The sequence below is a fragment of the Triturus cristatus genome, chromosome 9, assembly GCF_964204655.1.
Source record: "Triturus cristatus chromosome 9, aTriCri1.1, whole genome shotgun sequence".
Classification (NCBI taxonomy): Eukaryota; Metazoa; Chordata; class Amphibia; order Caudata; family Salamandridae; genus Triturus; species Triturus cristatus.
The window spans coordinates 777,926,120-777,945,434 of NC_140592.1; the positions used below are offsets into that span (position 1 = coordinate 777,926,120).

At 50.4% G+C, this 19,315-nt stretch overlaps 1 protein-coding gene across 1 annotated transcript in view; it reads right to left on the bottom strand.

Moving 5' to 3' along the window:
* Positions 1-19,315, bottom strand: part of PELI2 (pellino E3 ubiquitin protein ligase family member 2) — a 195,027-nt gene that overhangs the window by 47,716 nt on the left and 127,996 nt on the right. The window lies entirely within an intron of this gene.

Here is a 19,315-nt window from a genome sequence, read left to right on the forward strand (position 1 = left end):
TCATTCCTAAGAGTTGCATGAACACTCGAGCTGGAAGAGTGTGTTGCGGCTGAAATTTGGTGAGGAGCCTGCATGCTTGCTATCCTGGCTGGACTGGGATAGGCTAGCACTGTTGAGGTGTCTATTGTGGCACCTAGGTGCTGTTGTATGTGGGAGGGTTGTAGGTGAGACTTGGGGAGGTTTACTGTGAACCCTAGGTCGTGGAGTAGTTGAATAGTGGCGTGAGTGTGTTGTACACACTGGTTGTATGAGCTGGAATTAATGAGCCAGTTGTCGAGATATGGGAAGCCGTGAATGTGTTGTGTTCTTTATTGGGCTGCCACTACTGCTAGGCACTTGGTGAATACCCGTGGTGCTGTTGTGACTCCGAATGGGAGTACTTTGAATTGATAGTGGTTCCTGTCCACGACAAATTTGAGATACTTCCTGTGAGCCGCGTGAATGGGAATATGAAAGTAGGCGTCCTTGAGATCTAGGGTAGCAAGGAAGTCGCCCTGTGAAAGAAGAGGAAGGACCTGCTGAAGTGTGACCATGTGGAAATGGTCTGAGTGAATGTATAGGTTTAGGGGTCTGAGGTCTAGAATAGGTCTCAGAGAGCCGCCCTTCTTTGGTATGAGAAAATACAGGGAGTATGAGAGGAACAAGTTCTATTGCACTTCTTTGTAGTAGAGAGATTACTTCGGGCTTTAGCTGTGACAGATGTTCGTGTGACATTGGACGCTGTTTGGGTGGTATGTTTGGGGGGGGGGGGGGGGGGGGGGGGATTAGAGGTAAGTTCGAGACAGTAACCGGATTGAATTATTTGTTGCACCCACCTGTCTGATGTGATGGTGGTCCAGACAGGAAGGAACTGTTGTAGTCTTCCCCGACTGGAGTGGAATGGTCTGGGGGAAGTGGAGGGAAGTCATTGGGTAGGGGTGGAGGCAGAGCGGGTGTTGTTGGTTTTGCCTCTGCCATTGTTGCCCCTGTAGCCTCCTCTCTGGTAACCTCTGGTGAAGGTGGACTGGGTGGGAGCTTTGTAAGAAGTGGAGGGAGTAGCCTCTTGGGGTGCTTTTGTAGGATGAGCGACAAAAGGAACGTATGGGAGCTTGCGACTGCAAGACTCCCATAGATTTTGCTGTGTCCGTATTATTTTTCATTTTTTCAAGGGATAGGTCTATGTTAGGGCCAAATAGGTGTTCCTGATCAAATAGTTGGTTGAGGATGGAATTTTGGACTACAGGTTTAAAACCTGTAATGGGTAACCAGGCATGCCTATGCAAAAGGACACTTGTGTTTATTGCCCTTGAAGCAGTATCTGCTACGTCTAGGGCACAATGGATGGAGGTGTTGGTGATGACCTTACCCTCTTGTATGAGTTCATTGGCCCTATTTTTGTATCTCTCTGGGAGTTGTTGCATTAGGGACTCAAGTTGATCATAATGTGCCCTATCATACCTAGCTAATAGCGCCTGAGTGTTGGTGATGCGCCAGATGTTTGCTGCTTGCGACGCTGTTCTCTTGCCAGAGGCGTCCAAGAGGTTAGACTCCTTATCTGTTGGTGGGGCGTCACCTGATGTTTGAGAATTGGCCTCTTTCTAGATTTGGAGACTACGAGGGAGTCTAGTGGTGCAGGCCGTTAATGTAAGCTGGGTAAGTAGGGGCAGCCATATATTTTTTCCTCGATCCTGGGGTTAATGACTCGAGATGTAACAGGATCTTTGAAGACTTCGGGGGCATGCTTGATGACCCCTTTAAGCATGGGTAGATTTGAGGTGGACTTTTGTGTGGTATCAAAAGTGTGCATAAGGAAATCCTCCTCCACGGGGTCGGTGTGTAGTTCAACCCCGTGGTAGTGGGCAGCTCTATGGACGGTGGGGGGGGGGGGGGGGGGGGGGGGGGGTGGGAGAGGCCGGGATGGATAGAGGTCATCCTGTGGGACGTTAGGTACATCTGGAGTGTTATAGTCATCCCAGGGGTCTGGGGAAGCAGGTGGACTAGCGTCCCGTAGTGGCTGATCGTCCGCACCCCCCCCCCCCGTGTCGTCAGAGGTGTTATTGTCATCATCATCCACTGGAGTAGGGGATGGTGTAGCAGGAGAAGGGATCCTCTAGAGGAGAGGTGGCAATGTCCCTCTTTTTAGGTGGTGGAGCCGGTGCATGCGTATCCAGTGGTCTTTTCTTGGAGCTAAGAGTCAAGTGACCAGTTTTAGGATCCTTTGTAAGAGTTTGAGTTGGATCTGGTTTAAACAGTTCTTCTGTAGGAGGCAGATCCCTCGGCGCCGACAGTTTTGGTTCCGGAGGTTTTTTTCGTTTGCCGGCTTAGTACCGGTTCTGTACTCTTTTGGTTTAGAACCTTGGGTTTTTACAGTCTCTGTGGCCGTTGGAACCTGTTGTTTCTTCGGTTCAGAGGCATTTTTCGGCTCAGGAGCATGTGAGTCGTTTGGAGGTCGTTTTTTGCTCGGCTCTGAGTGTTTCCGTGTCGAGGAGCCGGTGCTGGTCTTGGGTGCCGAGTGCTTAGATGTGGAAGCAGCGATCGGCGTGGATGAGGAGGAGGACGACTTCTTTTTCGGCGCCGGTGAGTGTGTTTCGGCACCGAGGCTAGGCTGACTCGAGCCAGAGTCTCCTGAAGGCTTAGTAGGCTTCTTTGCCGGGCCCGAGGGCGGGGCATGGGAAGCAGTCTCTCGGTGTACACCTGGGCCCGAAGGTGAAGGTGTGACCGAAGCCTTTTTAGATGGTATAGAAGTGGGGTCGGGGTCGACATCTCTACTTACGACCTGTTGTGCCGGAGTGATGTCCTTGACGTCGGAGTCATCTGCTTCGGAGGCGCTGATGAGGCCTTCTCCGACCCGCTCCTGCTCTGGCACGTCGACGCCCTCCTGGAAGAAGTCGTCGGGGATGGATGCCGACGAGCGGGCCATGGTTCTTCGAGCCCGTCGGTCCCGAATGTTCTTCTTGGAGCGGAAAGCGGTGCAAGCTGGACAGTCTCTGGCCTCGTGCTCCGGTGACAGGCAGAGGTTGCACACCTCATGCAGATCGGTGTGGGGAAACTTCGACCCACATTGAGGTCACTTCTTGAACGGTGTCCTTTCCATGAGCCAGAAGATAAGGCCCAGGTAGACCCGAAGTTCTTCGTCTGAGACCGGAATCAAAGACTTCGAAGCTGTTGAGACTAGCGTCGATTGGAAAACGCGATCAAGACAATACTGTTGAAAAGGGTGAAGGATTGCGCGTCGAAAGTAGAGTCGGTAATGGTTCCGAACTGGAGCACAATAAACACATCCGAGCCCGATGGCGGAAAAAAAAACAATCTGAGGTTGGAGCCGATGCCCATGCGCACTAGCATCCTAAGGAGGAGTCACCTATCTTGTGACTTCCAAAGACTTTCCAGGACACAAACAAGTGCAAACATCCAGGCCCAACACCAGATGGCGATCTATGCATAGTGTGTAATCTGCAGCTCATATACCTCGAACAGTAATCTTTTATGGAAGAGGAAATCTCACACACATATTCGTGTCATGCTTCATCGTCTGCATCCTCTCCATTTGTTGTGTTTTTTTCCTTAGAGTTTGCCCGCCTTTTTGCCCCAGCTTCTCTGTGCTCTGGCTGTAAGGCCTGCGCTTCCCAAGCAGCCTAGTGAACAAGTTACTTACCTTCGGTAACAATGTATCTGTAAGAGACATATGTAGATCTAGATTACTTACCTTAGAATTACCCCCAGGCATCAGACTGGATCCAGAGACATTTTTTCGTAGGAGTACCCCTGCGCGTTGGTAGGTGGTGTCGGTCAACTCCGTGTCCGTTGTCGGCGTTGTGGTCGCCAGGATGACATCGCAGTGTCTACTTAGCCGCCACCCCTGCGTGCTGATATCAGTTCTGACATGACTTTCCATACCAGAAGCGCAGAGCCTGGCAAGACACTGACCATTGGTGCACATAACTAAGGCCCTGTAAGGGAGTCCCTATCCCTAGAAGTCAGTTCACATAACGGGGAAGATGGGTGGAGCGGTAAAGAATCTATAACTACAAATGTCTCTTACAGATACATAGTTAGCGAAGGTAAGTAACTTGATCATCTGAAAGAGACCTTAGTTCTAGATTCAATACCTTAGAGTAGATACCCCAACAATGCCAACCCCGGAGGTGGGTCTGCAAACTAAGTTCACACCAGAATGTTCTGGAGAACCGAGCGGCCGAAAAAGCCGTCACTCCGGACCTGGCTGTCCAGCCAGTAATTTTTTGTGAACGTGTGCAGGGAGGCCCATGTGGCTGCCTGGCAGATGTCAACCAGCGGAACTCCACGTCCCAATGCAGTAGTGGCTGCCATCGCCCTGGTACAGTGGGCGTGCAGTCCCACCGAAGGTTCCTTTTTTGCCAAATAATTCCTTTATTGCCAAAGAATAACAGATCTTGATGCATAGGACAACCCATCGAGAGATTGGTACGTTTGTGCACGGCCCGACCTTTCTTGGCGCCCACATAACCCACGAAGAGTTGATAGTCCACCATGAAGTCTTTAGTGCGGTCAAGGTAGAAGGACAGCACACGTTTGGGGTCCAGACGGTGGAGTCTCTCCTCCTCCTTGGAGGGATGTGGGGGCAGGAAGAAGGTGGGCAATGTGACCGGGCCCAAAACTTTTTTCACTGGCAATTCCAGGGAAACATTTGAATGACGGGCTGCAGAGGCAGACCCTTAAACCTTCACCTTTTCATGGCATTTACTAGAGAAAGATTCCTCTGAAGAAGGGTATTTACCTGAAATGCATTGGGAATATAGTAATGCTGTGTTCAATTGCATTAGGAAAATGCTATATTGAAGAATAACACGAATAGTCACATGTGATTGACAACATTGTGAGTTAAAAAGATAACCAATAAATAAGGAAACAAGAAAATATCTGGCTACATTTGTTTTTGAACCTCATAACAAGGGTCATTGGACCCCCAGGAGTGCAACGTGGGGACACTGGGTGAGAATCACCCTGTGCTTTTCAGTGTGATGGTCTGACATATGTGGAGAGAACTAACCACTTTGGGCAGAAAAGAGGGCCTAGTAGAAAGGACCACTTTGTCCCGATGGACATCAAGAAAGGGAGGTTTGGAAGACAGGGCCTGAAGCTCACTCACCCTGCGGGCAGGAAAGCAGTCTTTAAAGTAAGAAGACGTAGAGGACAATTATATAGTGGCTCGAAAGGAGCACACATAAGATAGGTAAGGACAAGATTCAAATCCCACAGGGGAATTACGAAAGGAGGAGGAAAGCGATGAGTAATGCTCTTCAAAAATCTGTGTACAATAGGGGACTTGAAAAGAGAAGGCTGATCAGGAAGGTGAAGAAAGGCCGAAATGGCAGAAAGATAGCCTTTAAGAGTGCCATGAGCAGAGCCCTGCTGGGCAAAGGAAAGAATGAGGAGGAGAACCTCTGAAAGAGGGGCAGAAAGGGGATCCACAGCCTTTGCTGAGCACATTACCACACATTTGTTCCATAGACCGTCGTACACTGTTTTAGTGGAGGGATGCCTGGCTGCCAAGATGACATTACTGACTTCGAAAGCAGTCAACCGTCACCGCTCAATCTCCACGCAGGGAGGTGGAGGTTGGATAGGTTCGGGTGGAGGACCATCCCCTGCTGCTGGGACAAAAGATTCTCCCGAAGAGGCAGTCTGATCGGAGGATCGATGGCCATGCTAAAGACCTATGGGTACCAGACTCTTTGCGCCCAGTCCAGAGCCACAAGAATTACTTGGGTCCGGTCGCACTTGATCTTCAGCACTCCGGGTAGAAGTTGTACAGGCGGAAAGACGCACAGGAGGCCACAGTTCCACTTGTGACGAAAGAGGTCGCTGAGCTAGTTCCGCCTTGGAAACTCCAACGCGCAGAACTGCTGACATTGCACTTTCTATTTGGTGGCAGATAGATCTAACCAAGGCTCTCCCGACTGCTGAAAGAGACCTTGCACCACCTCCGAGTGAAGACTCCATTTGTGATCCATCACGCACCTGCGGCTGAGTTTGTCCTTGTGGTTCAGGGAACCCACCAGGTGTTGAACCACCAGGGATATGCCCTGATGTTCCAGCCATGTACAAAGGCGACATAGGGTCCACAACCCCACCCCGCCCTGTTTGTTGCAGTACCACACGGCGGTGCCGTTGTCCGTGAACACCTGCACTACTCTTCCTTTGACAGAAGGAAGGAATGCCTTCAGTGCAAGACGGATCGCCCGAAGCTCCAGAAGGTAGATGTGAAGCTCGGACTCCGCAAGGAGACTAGAGACCTCTGATCTCTGCCTCTCCCATGTGGCTGCCCCATCCCAGGAGTGGCGCATCAGTCACCATTGTGAACTCTGGTTGGGGAAGGGAGAGGGATCTGCCACTGACCCAATCTTGGTTCGTGAGCCCCCACTGCAACCGACTCGCAGTCCCCTCCAAGATCTGGGCGACATCGGAAAGATTGCCCTGATGCTGCACGCACTGGAACGTCAGGTCCCACTGCAGAGCCCGCATATGCCATCTGGCATGATATACCAGCAGGATGCAAGAGGCCATGAGGACCAGCAGCTTGAGAGTCATTCTCACCGAAATCTGGGATATAGGCTGAAACATCGGTATCATAGCCCGAGGGGGGATTGTGGGGACTACAGGACTTGCCCACCTGCTGGCCCCCAGACCCACGACGCTGGGTCCCACATCCCCGGGCCAAGCACAGACTGGGTAGCTTGCGTGGCCCAGTGGCTCTGGGTACAACGTGGTGGGGCGAAAGGCAGACTGCATGGGGCGAGAAGTTGCTGCGAGGCTCAGGGATCTATCCATGGCCCTAGAGTCCTTGAAGCGCTCAAGCGTGTAGTCTGCCTTGTCACCAAACAGGCGACTGCCATCAAAGGGCATGTCTAGGCTGTCCGGAATTCGGTTGAAACAGATTGTCCCCGACAGTACCCTACTGACTAAAATCAGCTGACCCGGTTTAAACAGAGTGTCACTGATTTTCATATTTGTTGGCCCTCTTGGTGGAGCCAAAGGAGTATAATGGCCCCCCGCTCGAAGTTCATATGGCAGCAGGAGCGGAGCAATGTGTGGGAGAGGAGGTAACGATGTGTGATAATGGGGGGTAGGGACGCCCAGGCACTTGCTGCCAGCCTGCCCCTGGGGATTCCTGGTGCACGCTGCCCCCACTGCGAGAGAGACTTCGGACTTTTTGGTCGCTGACCGATTGCCTCTGAGGACTGCTCACGCGGCCCTGGTCCCTTGTGGGCACCAGAATTCTTCTTGGAGTTCCTCTTTTACTCTTTTCGGAAATCGGGGCTGCTCGCCTCACAAAGAACTGTCTCTCTGTTGGCCTGATGGGACAGTGCCTCCAGGGGGGCTACGGCGGCGGTTGAATAACTTATTCCCATTGATATTCAGAGGTCCCTACGGCTGCCGCAGCCGGGGACCTCGTACAGAAGCGGCCGACAGAGGAACAGAGGTGAGGTGGGGAGGGTTCGAGAAGTGGGCGCGTGGCTATACAGCTGACTGCAGGATAGAGCCACAGCTTCTTCAGGGGTAGAGCGATGTTCCGTCTAGAGCTGCTCGGCTACTTATTGCCACCTGCAGAATCAGCACTACAAATGCAAGGGTGGAAACGGGCTCTAAATGTGCAGAATGGGAAAGGCCGGGTATGTTTGTTTACTAAAGGGAGAGCTTGTGCTTGTTATCCTGTAAAGGGGAGGTGACTGTATGAACCTCAGAGGATGAAGGTTTAGTTGGCCCTGCCGCCCGTAGGTAACACAACCATGTCTCTGGCAGCCAGTCATCGTCACTAACATTACTCGAAGCCTAGGCATCACCTCACCAAAGGCCAGCCATTCCTGGGGCGTCATTACTGTGAAGATTAGCAGTGAAAACTAGTTCCTGCTTTCCTTATGCACAAATTAATAGGCATCTGATTTAAAAACCCGACCTGCGTGAGAGAGAGCGCGCGAGACCTCCCCCACCCTCCAGCAGAGAAGCAGCCTTTCTAAACACTTAAGAATGAAAGAAACAGGCAGTCACAAAAATAATTCCTGGAAATATGGCCTGCTGGCTAAGTTATTCCCAAGAACCAGCAGACCCGAGTTAGAGCCAATGTGTGATCCTGGGCAAATGGATTGTTTTCTGTTCTCGGACTAAAACGGATGGAAGCTCGGCCACACCATAAAAAAATCATGGCTGCGCTCGTAGTATGGTGAAGGAATAATCTTCACCAGGTTTTAAATGTTTTTCATTGTGAGGGAGGGTTTTGGTGAGGAAATAAGGAAGTTAAAAGGAAACACATTACGAGGCTTTTTGTTGTGGCTGATAGCTTACTTGGTGGGAGCCCGTGCGACGACACCCCTGACAGAGTTAAACGCTTAGAGAAGTAAAACCGCATGATCGGCACATACATCAAACAGCAAATACAAATGGAAAGCATTTTACAGGGCTTTTACATCTGCGTCAATTATCCTTGATTAGTAATTAGAGGACACGAACAGCAGGAAGTCATTCTACGAATAAAGTAATACAAACTAGTTTACATGTACTATTTAGTATCATGAAGAAGTTATAATGTGCAAGGTGGCCTTTTCCCCCAAAATGTGGGTACAGCGCAGTGTGTGTTTTCAGGCATATGCCTTCCTGTACTGCTTGGTCTCACCTTGCCCCTGTATCATTAAGGTTCACATGCAGTGCTTAGGTGCCAGGGATCTTGCAACTTAAACTATCCATTTTTGCTGCCAATGACAGTACCAAGACAACTACTATCCCTCACACTTTTGCAGGTGTTACAATTCATACTATTCCCGGCCCCCAAAGATCTAAGAATGGCTTGTGTGGCAGTTATTATCACTTGCTTATATTTATTAAGTAGGGACAATTTAGAAACACATAGAATACACTTTTGAGTACACCAATGGTAATGGCGGGCTGATGAGAAATATCTAAGCCAGTGATTCGATTAATCAGATTGTCTGGGTAGGATTAATGTTCACATTTGACCCTTCCCCATCTGCTACACAGCATGGGGGGGCATTTAGACAGACGAGGCACAAGTTGCTGTTCTGCTGACCACTAAACCCAATGTTACCTAGGAAAATGGCGGAGGTATTTCACCAAACCTTGGGACTGAACTTAAGAATTTGAGTGGCCTGCACATATTCCAACAAGAGTTCATTTCTATAGGTATGGGCCATTGCCTTAGAACAAACCACTGTGCCAGCTGTAGGTAATTTTTTAAGGAGACAATAGGGTCGAAATTTCTGCGTGTGATAAATGCAAACCTTTTTCCCTTTTCTCCCCCTCCCCAACCCTTGTCAATCCAATTAACTGACTAACATATCCACAACTCAAATTACTTTCATATTTCACTATAGTAATTCAACACTAACCCTATGGGTTCCGGAGTAGTGTGCTACTCGCCAAAAAAGTGCTTCAAATCCCCATCAGGGGTAGCAAGCACTATATAAATACAAATTTCTTCCCCTCTTCTGTCCCGCCACCTACCCTTCTCTATCCAATAACTAAATAACATATCCACCACTCAAATTACTTCATATTTCACTATACTAATTTTCAAGACTAATCCTTTGTAAGTGTTGGAGTAGCGTGCGAAGGGGCGCAATACAGGGAGAAATGCAAGGGAGGCTGGAGGTAGTTTGCACAGGTTGTTGGGGAGCGGATGGTCACCTTCATGAAAGCGGGGGGTTCTCATGGCACGAGGCAGTAAGGACACATTGGGATGATGCTGGAGATGGAAGGAACAGTGGGTAGCGCGCTGGTGGGCACACAGGAGGTGGAGAGTGCAATAATTTGAGTGTCTGGCATGGCTGCAGGAAAAAGATTACAGAAGGCTAATTGTGCCCCCCCCCGTTGACGTACAGGGAGCAAGGAAGATTGTCTGGGTGGTGCCTGGGACCTGCCAGTGCTACACCAGGAGGTTGGGGGGGGGGAAATAATGTTGGGCCGCAGGAGAGGCTGATTTGGCCTATTGCCTGCACCATTCGTTGGGGGCACTCTTACGAGGGGACCGGCAGTTAGGTCAGGGTCTGCGATAACATAGTCAGTACTCCTCCCTCAAAAAATTAAAGGTTGCACTCACCCAAATAAATAAATAAATAAATATGCAGCAAAAAGCAACTGTTAAACCTTACTCTGATTATGCATTGGCTCTACAATGAAGTTGCCTTAATGAAGCGCCAAAGTGTTAGACATTCCAAACTATATTTGACACTCCAAATTATATTTGATAAAATATTTTAACTCTAAACATTTTTGCTCGTGTCAACCCCCCAATCCCCATGCGTTTTCAAATGCAGCAGGCTGCTTATGCACATCTGACTACTGTGCTGATTTTGTTCGACTTGCATTTGTTTGGTAAAAGGCACCTCATCGCTATTGTTGATGGGAAAAGAAGCAGCTTCTGGACTCCTTCTCTTGGGAGAAATTGAATGACCACATTTTTCAATTCAGGTTGCTCTTCTCTTTCGTTATTGTGAATCGTCTGTTTTCCAAAGATTCACTGAAGAAATATTGTATGGGATACTACAATAAGTTTGGCTTGTAAAAATGTATTTGCACCTCATATACACTGTACGTAAACTGTTGACATACCATGCATCAGTGACGAAAGCAAGCAATGATAAAAGTAAAGCGTTCCATAAACACCAGTAAAACACTGTTTCTGCAGTTTTTTTATGGCGTGAAAATGAGTAACCACTGAAAAGCACTGTATTTTTAAGATTTTGAAATCACCAGAAAACACTGAAAAAACACCACCAGAATTTACCAAAAATAGAAACTGAAAACAGGAAAGCCTAAGCATGTCCCAAAGTGAAGCCAGACGTTCCCAGCTAGGCGTATCACCTCAGGGCTACCAACGTGGAAGCTGTTCTACCCAGCGAGTCGGCGGTATCCAGCCCACACCGGATGGTGAACTTAGCTGCGTCTTGACCCTCAGCAACAGCACGGGTGAGCACGGCCTGGGCCTCCTCCTGGCACTGTAGCAGCACTTGAACATGCGGTGTAGCTTCTTGGATTCCCTATCTGGGGGAGCAGTAGGGAATGCGCCTTTTGAGTATGAGGCTGGGACCACCAAGCTCTCAGGGGTAGGGTGTTGGGAGAGAAAAAGTGGGTCGCCTGGGGCCGGCGGTGGCATAGGGCAATCAATCCCTGTGCTGGGCTTGGACCAAGTGCCCAGAAGGATGTCAGTGAAAGCCTCATTAAAAGGCCGCAGGGGCTCCGAAGAGGCTGCTGCCAGCTGAAGCACCTCAGTCAGGAGGTTAGTCCTCACAGCCACCGTAGGAAGCTTAAGGCCCAAGACCCAAGGCCCAAGGCCTCAGCCGCCCTGCGCAACACCATAGCGTAGGAAGCTCCCTCCTCCGAAGCCACGGTAGAGGGAGAAAGCATACAAAAGTCTGGGGAGGTATCCAGACCGCTGGCATCACCAAACTCCTCTCGCCAGTCCGGCTCCTCAAGTTGGTCTGCTAGAGGGTCAACGACTCCTCCCAGTTCTCCTCACCCTCCTCTGGCTGCCACTCAGGGTGGTAGGGAACGCCAGGGATTAAAAGCGGTACAAAGTACCCTCCGGCATGGGTACCGAGGTCGGTAAACATCTGTCCAGTGCCTTGTCCAAAATCAGGGGTGAGTTTGGGGTCGACGCCGGTTGGAGACGCAACGGACGTCGGGGGGGGGGGGGGGGGGATGGGTGGGGGAGGTTCGCCACTGGAATCAGCGCCGGGGAAGGTACAGTTAGGTCGACCGGCGCCGATCCGGATCTAGGCCTTGGGGCGGGTTGCCCAAAGATGCTGTGCAGCGCTTTGTAAAATGCACGAAGCTAGGAAAGGGACGCTTCAGCTCCGGGAAAAGGAGGGAAGCGCAGAGCCCTCCCGCAGGTCTCCTAGGAAGGAGCTGGAGAGCGACGACGCTCCTGGTCCTGCGTCGAGTCGGCCAGCGAGAAGGCGAAGAGTGACGATGCTTCTTCGCCTTCTTCTTGTGCTTCAACTTACCCGAGGAGGGCAAATGGTGGCGACTCCGCGACCTTCCCCTTGACCTCGAACGGCATGGAGTGAACTGCCGGGCCTCCAAAAGCTTTCGGGACCGCTCCCACAAAGACTTCGGGTTCAGGGCCCGGCAGTCGGGGCACGACTTCGGGTCGTGGTCGCGCTCCAGGCACCAGAGACACACGAGGTGCAGATTGGTAACCAACATCAACTAGTGTGACAGGAGGGCCGACGGCTGGACATCCCTCGTGCACCAGGAGTCGAAGATTCAAAAAGATGTTGACAAAGGGTTAGTTAAAAAGTGCCCAAGGGGCATGCTCTCTCCGGGTCTGCACTGGCTGGCGCGGAAAAAGAAAGAACTGATGTCAGCACACAGGGGCGGCGTCTAAGTAGACACCACAACGTCATCCCGGCAACCAGAACGCAGACGACGGACCTCGAGTCGACTAACGTCACCTACCGACGCGCAGGGGTACTGCTACGAAAACAAATCTCCAGATCAAGTCGAACGCCTGGGGGTAATTCTAAGGTAAGAATCCATTACTACGGTCTCTTTCAGATGAAGTGGCACATCAAGGCGGTGAGCTTCAGAGGCTGCACCTCCTCGGATATGCATCAGGGCTGACTCCCAATTAAAGAAACCGCTCTGCCCCTGGCCAGGCAGGAAATTAAGCTATTCAAAGGAGGCGTACACCCTCAGAAGACTAGCCACACTTCCAGGGTGAGCAGCCTGGTCTGTACACAAAACTTAGATTCCTGCCATCTTTAGGAGTGGTAGAATAGAGGGGGTCTCGGTAGAAAAGGTGACTCACACCCCCAGGCGTGGCCACTTCAGAGTCGTACTAGCTGTAGGGAGTTGCTGCCTACTAGCTCCCACACCCTAAATCTAGGATTTAAGGGACACCCCTGACACCAGAACCTCAGTTCAGAACAACTTGCTATAAAGAGGACAGAAGAAGAGACCCGTACCAGCAACAAGACTTGCACAAAGCAACAGAGGGATACCCTGCACCTGTGACAACGCTTTTGGAACTGCCCGATTGAGACTCGTCTTAGGCTATCTCTCGGTTCCCCCAGACAATGGGACCTCTGTGAAAGCCTGAAGCACTTTCAGACTCTCATGGACTATTGGCACTAGTCCCCTGAAAACTGCAAGTAAAACAATGCTCCGGATCTGATGAACTGCGGACCATCGGGCTCTATGAGGGATCGCCCAAATCCAGACTGTCTAGTCCATTGTGGGAACTGTAGTCCTGCGTTTCACAAAGCTACAGGCAGCTACTGCGTTCTCCTGGACCACCGGGCATTGAGGTTACTCTTTGCTTTACTTACCACTGCTAAGGCTTGTTGGTCACCAGTTCAGCAAATTACCTCTTTACTCGATCAAGAGGGAACTTCATCCGACCATCAACCAACGTCAGCAACCATATGGTTGTTGTCTTTTTGCATCTTTCACCCGCAGTACCGTTTCAGTGGTAAAATAAGCTCTCGTGTGGCTCTTGTTCAGCACCACGGACAGCCAGGAAAATTGAACTGTCTGTTGTGGCTTGGTCCTGGGACCCGCATCACCTTTGCCCTGCGAGGGTACCTCGCAACTCGACCTGCTAGTGACCAATTGTCACTAGTGGTTTCTCCCATTGACTGCAACGTTTCATTTTCACTGTATTATTTTGCTCTGATTTTCTATTGCTTCAAAAATCTATAACTTTGGTTTTATGTAGGCTACTCCGTTCATTTTGGTGTCTAAATTAAGATTAAAACATACTCTATTTTTTCTTTTTGTGTAGCCATTATTTTTATTGGCATAAATCCAGTACTGAAAAATAACGTCAAATACAGTGACATGCAAGTCCAGCATGGACCCAGATTGAGATACAAATGTTGATTGCGAGAAAAAGCATTAATAACAAACAATCCTAATATATAAGAAGGGGAGAAATTAAAGACGGGAATAAGAAAATAAGCTAGAGAAAGAGGAAAGTAAAGAGTAGAAGGGCAGAAAGAAAAGGAGGGAAGGAAGATAAAACTACAAAGCATGGAAGAGAAGGCCAGTCAGGAGAAGGCCACGCATAGTAATGCGGGACAAAAGGGGGCGGGTGCAATGATAGTAATGAGTAAGAACAAAGATTCAATGCGAATTAGGGTGAGGGCATCCTGAAGAATAGGGGACCATGTGAGAAGAAAAACATCTGCTCTGTCCATTTAAATGTTAATTACCTTTTCATAGGCCACAGTTCTGTACATCTCTGTGAGCCATTCCTCAGGCAACGGCAATTGTGGAGAATGCAAGTGTTGCAGAATACGGATCTTAGCAGCTGTAAGGGCATTGACAAGCAATCGATGGGCATGGCGGGTCGGCTTGGAAAGATCTGATAAGTCACGGAGGGTCCGGAAGTGGCGAGAGCAAATCCATAGATTCCTGATGTGTACACCTCACTGCTATTCAGAAGGGGCGAATGGCGGAACAATCCAATAAGATATGAACAATATCTTAGGGCACGTGATTGCATCGCCAGCAGGCAGAATGAGGGGGCAACCTTACAACCTGAAGCTGTGCCAGTGTCCAGTTCCGGCCCTGAAGGATTTTAAAAAGGCTGAGCTTCACCTGTGCCTTCTGGAGTCCCCATTCCAGGGCTTCCAAAAGTTCTGCCCTATCCTCATCGTATTCCACCTACAGGCCTATGATTGTGTCATATCTGGCAAGATGGACACCACAAGAAAAGCCTTCAAGACCAAATGAGAGCAGTAAGTGCATAGCTAATATCATGGGTGGCTCTAGGGGTTAGGCTCTGAGAGGCAGCACTCAAGGGGTCTGCAGAGTAAGTGACTGGCTTGAAGGTTGGCACAAAGTTGGTCGCAGAGGAGGGAAGCCTCGGGGGCCGCCTGAGACGGGAGACGCCAGTGAAGGTCGCAAGGTGGCACATGAAGCAGATCGCCCTGAGAGAGACCACTGAATGAGTGACAACGCACATTTTCTCCTCTCCCCCGCAAGTATTGTGACTGTACATTGAAACCTCTGGGATTCAGGGCTGTGCCAGAAGGGGGAGGGCAGAGAGAGGGTGCAGAGGGGTCATTTTCTTCATGAAGGGTTAGCATTTAAAGGTACTCCTGGGACCTTCTCTTGGGTTACCGCCTGTGCGAAGAGAACGGAGCGTGGGAGCATCAATAGCCCTAGGTTGCTACTAATGCATACTTATGGGGTTCAGGTATATCCTGTTGAACATATAAGGCGGTCTGCGCTGGTGGCTTGCATGCTGCCCCTCTCTTATTGTTTTACTAGAACACAGTTTGGGCGACAGGCACTCTGTATGTGGGAGGTTTTTACTCACCAAACAAGGGTGCAGGGAGAGGGGGGTTGGGTATGTTGTGTGAGGTTTTGTAATGTTTTGTAACATGTTCTTAGATTTGCTCAGGACCAATATAATCACAAAAATGCACCCAGTCCGTACACGATGGAGCTGGGAAGGGTGAGGGTCACGGGTGGTACAACTCAAACTACATATCATGGGGGAGCAGACTAACTTAAACATGTGGACCTGGAACGTAAACGGACTAGGTAATAAAATTTAGCGCACTCTGGTCCTTCAGTACATCAAGAGGCACTCCCTGGATGTGGTGCTGCTTCAAGAGACAGAAAATATAAAGGCAGAAAATGTAAAGCGCTTGACAGATTTGGCTATAGGCCGGTGGCCCACTCTGGGTTTTCCTCAGGGGAGCGGGAAGTGGGTATCCTGCTCTGTAATACCTTCCCTCTGACTGTCACTAGTGTACATACCGACGATACAGGCTGCCTGGTGTGGCGATGGGTAGATGGGAGGGGCGGCCGATAGTGTTCTGCTCACTCTACATTCCCCCTGGGCTTCACAAGGTCACTTTCCCCAAGATCAGTTCCTTCTTGCTCAGGTTGCCCCTAGGCACCCTCCTCTTGAGTGGTGATACTAACGCTGTTATGAACCCAGACCTTGATCGCTCCGCTTCTGGGGTGGTTAACCGGGGACGCACAACTTGGCAGGCTTCATGAAGGCCCTTGGCATGGTAGACATATGGCGGGCACATAATCCCACAACTAGGCAATACACATACTACTCAGCCAGACAATAATCCTTCTCCAGAATAGACCACCTCTTCACAAAGAGCGATAAGGTAGAGAAGTTTACTACTCCAACACAGATGGCTCGGGGGATCTCCGATCACTCTCCAGTGGAGGTGGCAATTAAGGGACCAGTACTTAATAGGGCAGCCTTCCCGCGGATCGACCCCTGGCACCTGAAAGATCCAGACCTTTGAGACCAGATCCGGAAGTGCTCAGAACAATACTTCCAAGAGAATACCGGCTCAGTCGCCTCTAGCATCACCTTACGGGAGGTGTACAAGATAGTCTTGAGGGGACAAGCACAGGCCCTCATTGGGAGGAAAAACAAGGAAGAGGCGCTTCAAGCGCGATCCCTTGAGTTGGAGATCATGCAGATGGAGACAGGCAGTGGAAGACGCCTCGAGGGACCTGCGACATAGGCTTGCACTGAAACAGCATGAATTGCGAGCCCTCGCAGAAGGGGCAGCGCGGGTATATGCACTCGCGACGCAACATTGGCTTTACGACGTAGGGGACAAGGCTGCACGACTTCTAGCTTGGCTGGAGAAACAAGACAGTGTTCTTGGGTGACAGGGGTGTTGGATCAGACGGGAGTGCTGCAGTCTACTAGCCCGGGTATAGCAGAGGCTTTTGCAGTGCACTTTGAAGGGGTTTATACGCCGGCCTGTACTAGAAGCAGGGGTAATTGCGAGGAATTTCTAAGAGACTTCTCCCTGCCCATGCTATCTGAGGAATCCCGGGCTGCTCTGGAGGCAGATTTCACAAGAGAGGAATTGAGTGCGGCCCTAAAAGACCTTAACTCGGGGAAGGCAGCCGGTCCCAACGGGCTTCCGGTTGAGATCTACAAGAATCAAGCCACAATAATAATACCGCCAATGCTGGCTATGCTAGAGGAGGCCTGGGAGAAGGGTGAGCTCCCATCTGATCAGAGAACAGCCACGATAACAGTTATACACAAGGCCGGGAAGACGCCAGACCAGTGCGCCTCCTACCGCCCGATCTCTCTGATCAATGTTGAGGCGAAGGTGCTCGCCAAGGCATTAGCCAACAGATTGGTGCCTGTTCTTTCGGAAATTGTGTATCTCGACCAGTCGGGATTTATGCCTAAAAGAAGCACCAGGCACAACCTCAGGAGACTCTACGGAGTACTCCACCTTACGGGCAGCCCGGAAGCTCAACAGACGGCAGTCATGTCATTGGATGCTTTAACGGCATTCGACAGTATAGAATGGCCTTACCTAGTCTAAGTTCTTTGTAAGTTGGGCTTCGGCCCCAATTTTAATCAGTGGGTGAGATTATTGTATGAGAGTCCCAGTGCACAGGTGAGAGCCAATGGGGTAGTCTCCAGATCCTTTCGGCTAGCCAGGAGCACCCAGCAGGGTTGTCCCCTGTCCCCATTGCTTTTCGCCCTCGAAGCACTGGCGCACTGGATTAGAAGGGATCCGATGATTTGGGGGATAGGTGCCCCGGGTGGATGGGAGGAGCGCATCTCACTGTACGCAGATGATATCCTCCTATATTTGGCGAGACCATACCACTCAATGGCGAGGGTGCTGCATATTTACGAGCACTTCAGCAGTTAATCTGGATACAGCATTAATTGGGCTAAGTCGGTGATATTCCCACTCTCGGGGACCCCTCCCAGGGCACCAGCTAGCTGTACTGCCCAGATAGTGTTGGAAGGGTTCAAATACTTGGGCATATAAGTAATGAGAGACCCTGACCGGTTTCTGCGGGCAAACGTCGAGTCCCAGCTGGAGCGCCTCAGTACGGATGTAAGTCACTGGCGCACCCTCCCAGTCTCATTGATGGAAAGGGCAGCGCTGTACAAAATGATGGCCTTGCCCCGCCTTCTTTATGTTCTCCAGAACACCCCGTACCGAGTCCCCCCCACAATTTTTAAAAGGATCTCACATGAAGTTAGACTACTACTATGGCAAGGAGGCTCCCCAAGAATTGCACTCACTAAGTTGCAGAGAGGCGTGTATGATTAAGGACTGGCAGTTCCAGATATCAGATTGTACTACTGGGCCTCCCAGCTCATGTTCATTAATGATTGGGTTTATACGGAGGAGAGCGAGCCGGCCTACAGAGTGGATAGAGCGGGTATGCCTGGTGGCCGACATACCTCACTCCTATACTCAGGACAGAGGAAGCTGGAGAGCCAGCCCGTTATATACAAAAGTAGTAGTGGACTGCTGGAGAGAAGCAAATAAACTATTGGGATGGGCTGGGGAGTTGACTGGCCAAACCCCACTTTGGGAGGGCGTTTTCCTCAATGAAGTAGTCGCACCATCAGGCTTTGGGAAGTGGAAATTGATAGGAATTGAGCGTCTGTGGACGGGGGTGACACCACTCACATTTGAGAAGCTACAACAAGAATACGCCCTGCACAACACACAAAAATACCATGATCTCCGGCTCATGCACGCTCTACAGAGGCACATTCAGCACTGCACTTCACTCCCGGAGTACTCGCAGCAACAGGACCGGCTACTCCTCGACCCCATTGTAGAAAAGACCACTTCCACTGTCTACCCTAAATTAATCAACAACAGGCCAAACCCTCTAGTTGCGCTGCAGGCAGTGTGGACTGAGGACCTGGGAAACAGACGACACGGACTGGCAGGAGGCAGTGCAGAGTCCAAGGGAAGTAGCGATCCGGACGCGATTCCGGCTAGTGCAACTTAAAATTCTGCACCGCACATACTACCCACCCACACATTTGTACACCTGGGGTAAAACACTCAGCGCTCTGCGTTAGGGGATGTTAGCAAGAGGGTACATTTTTCCACATCTTGTGGGAATGTCCGAAGATAGTTAGCTATTGGCGGGAAGTTATAGGCATACTGTCCAGAGTCTCCGGTGAGTGTCTCCCTATGGAAGCGAAATGGCTACTCCTGATGATCAAAGGGGATTCAGATTGGTCCAGTTATACGGGAATCTGGTTGGCTCTGGCAGCCGGTATCGCTTAAAGGAACATTGCACGAAGGTGGGGGTCACCTCTGCCGCCCTCACAGAGTGGAAGTGTGACATGAACTGGTGCCAGAGGGCATAAGAGATGATATATAAAGGGAGAGGATGTAGCAAAAAGTGGGAGAAAATATGGGCTCCGTGGCGTAAATATAGGCTGGGTTGGATTTGGACAACGATCAATTGTAAAGTCAGGGACACGAGACAAGGAAGCTCAGTCTTTATTGCCAGGGGTTTTTTACTAGCTGTGTACACATGGATTGGCTCTATGTCTATTGCA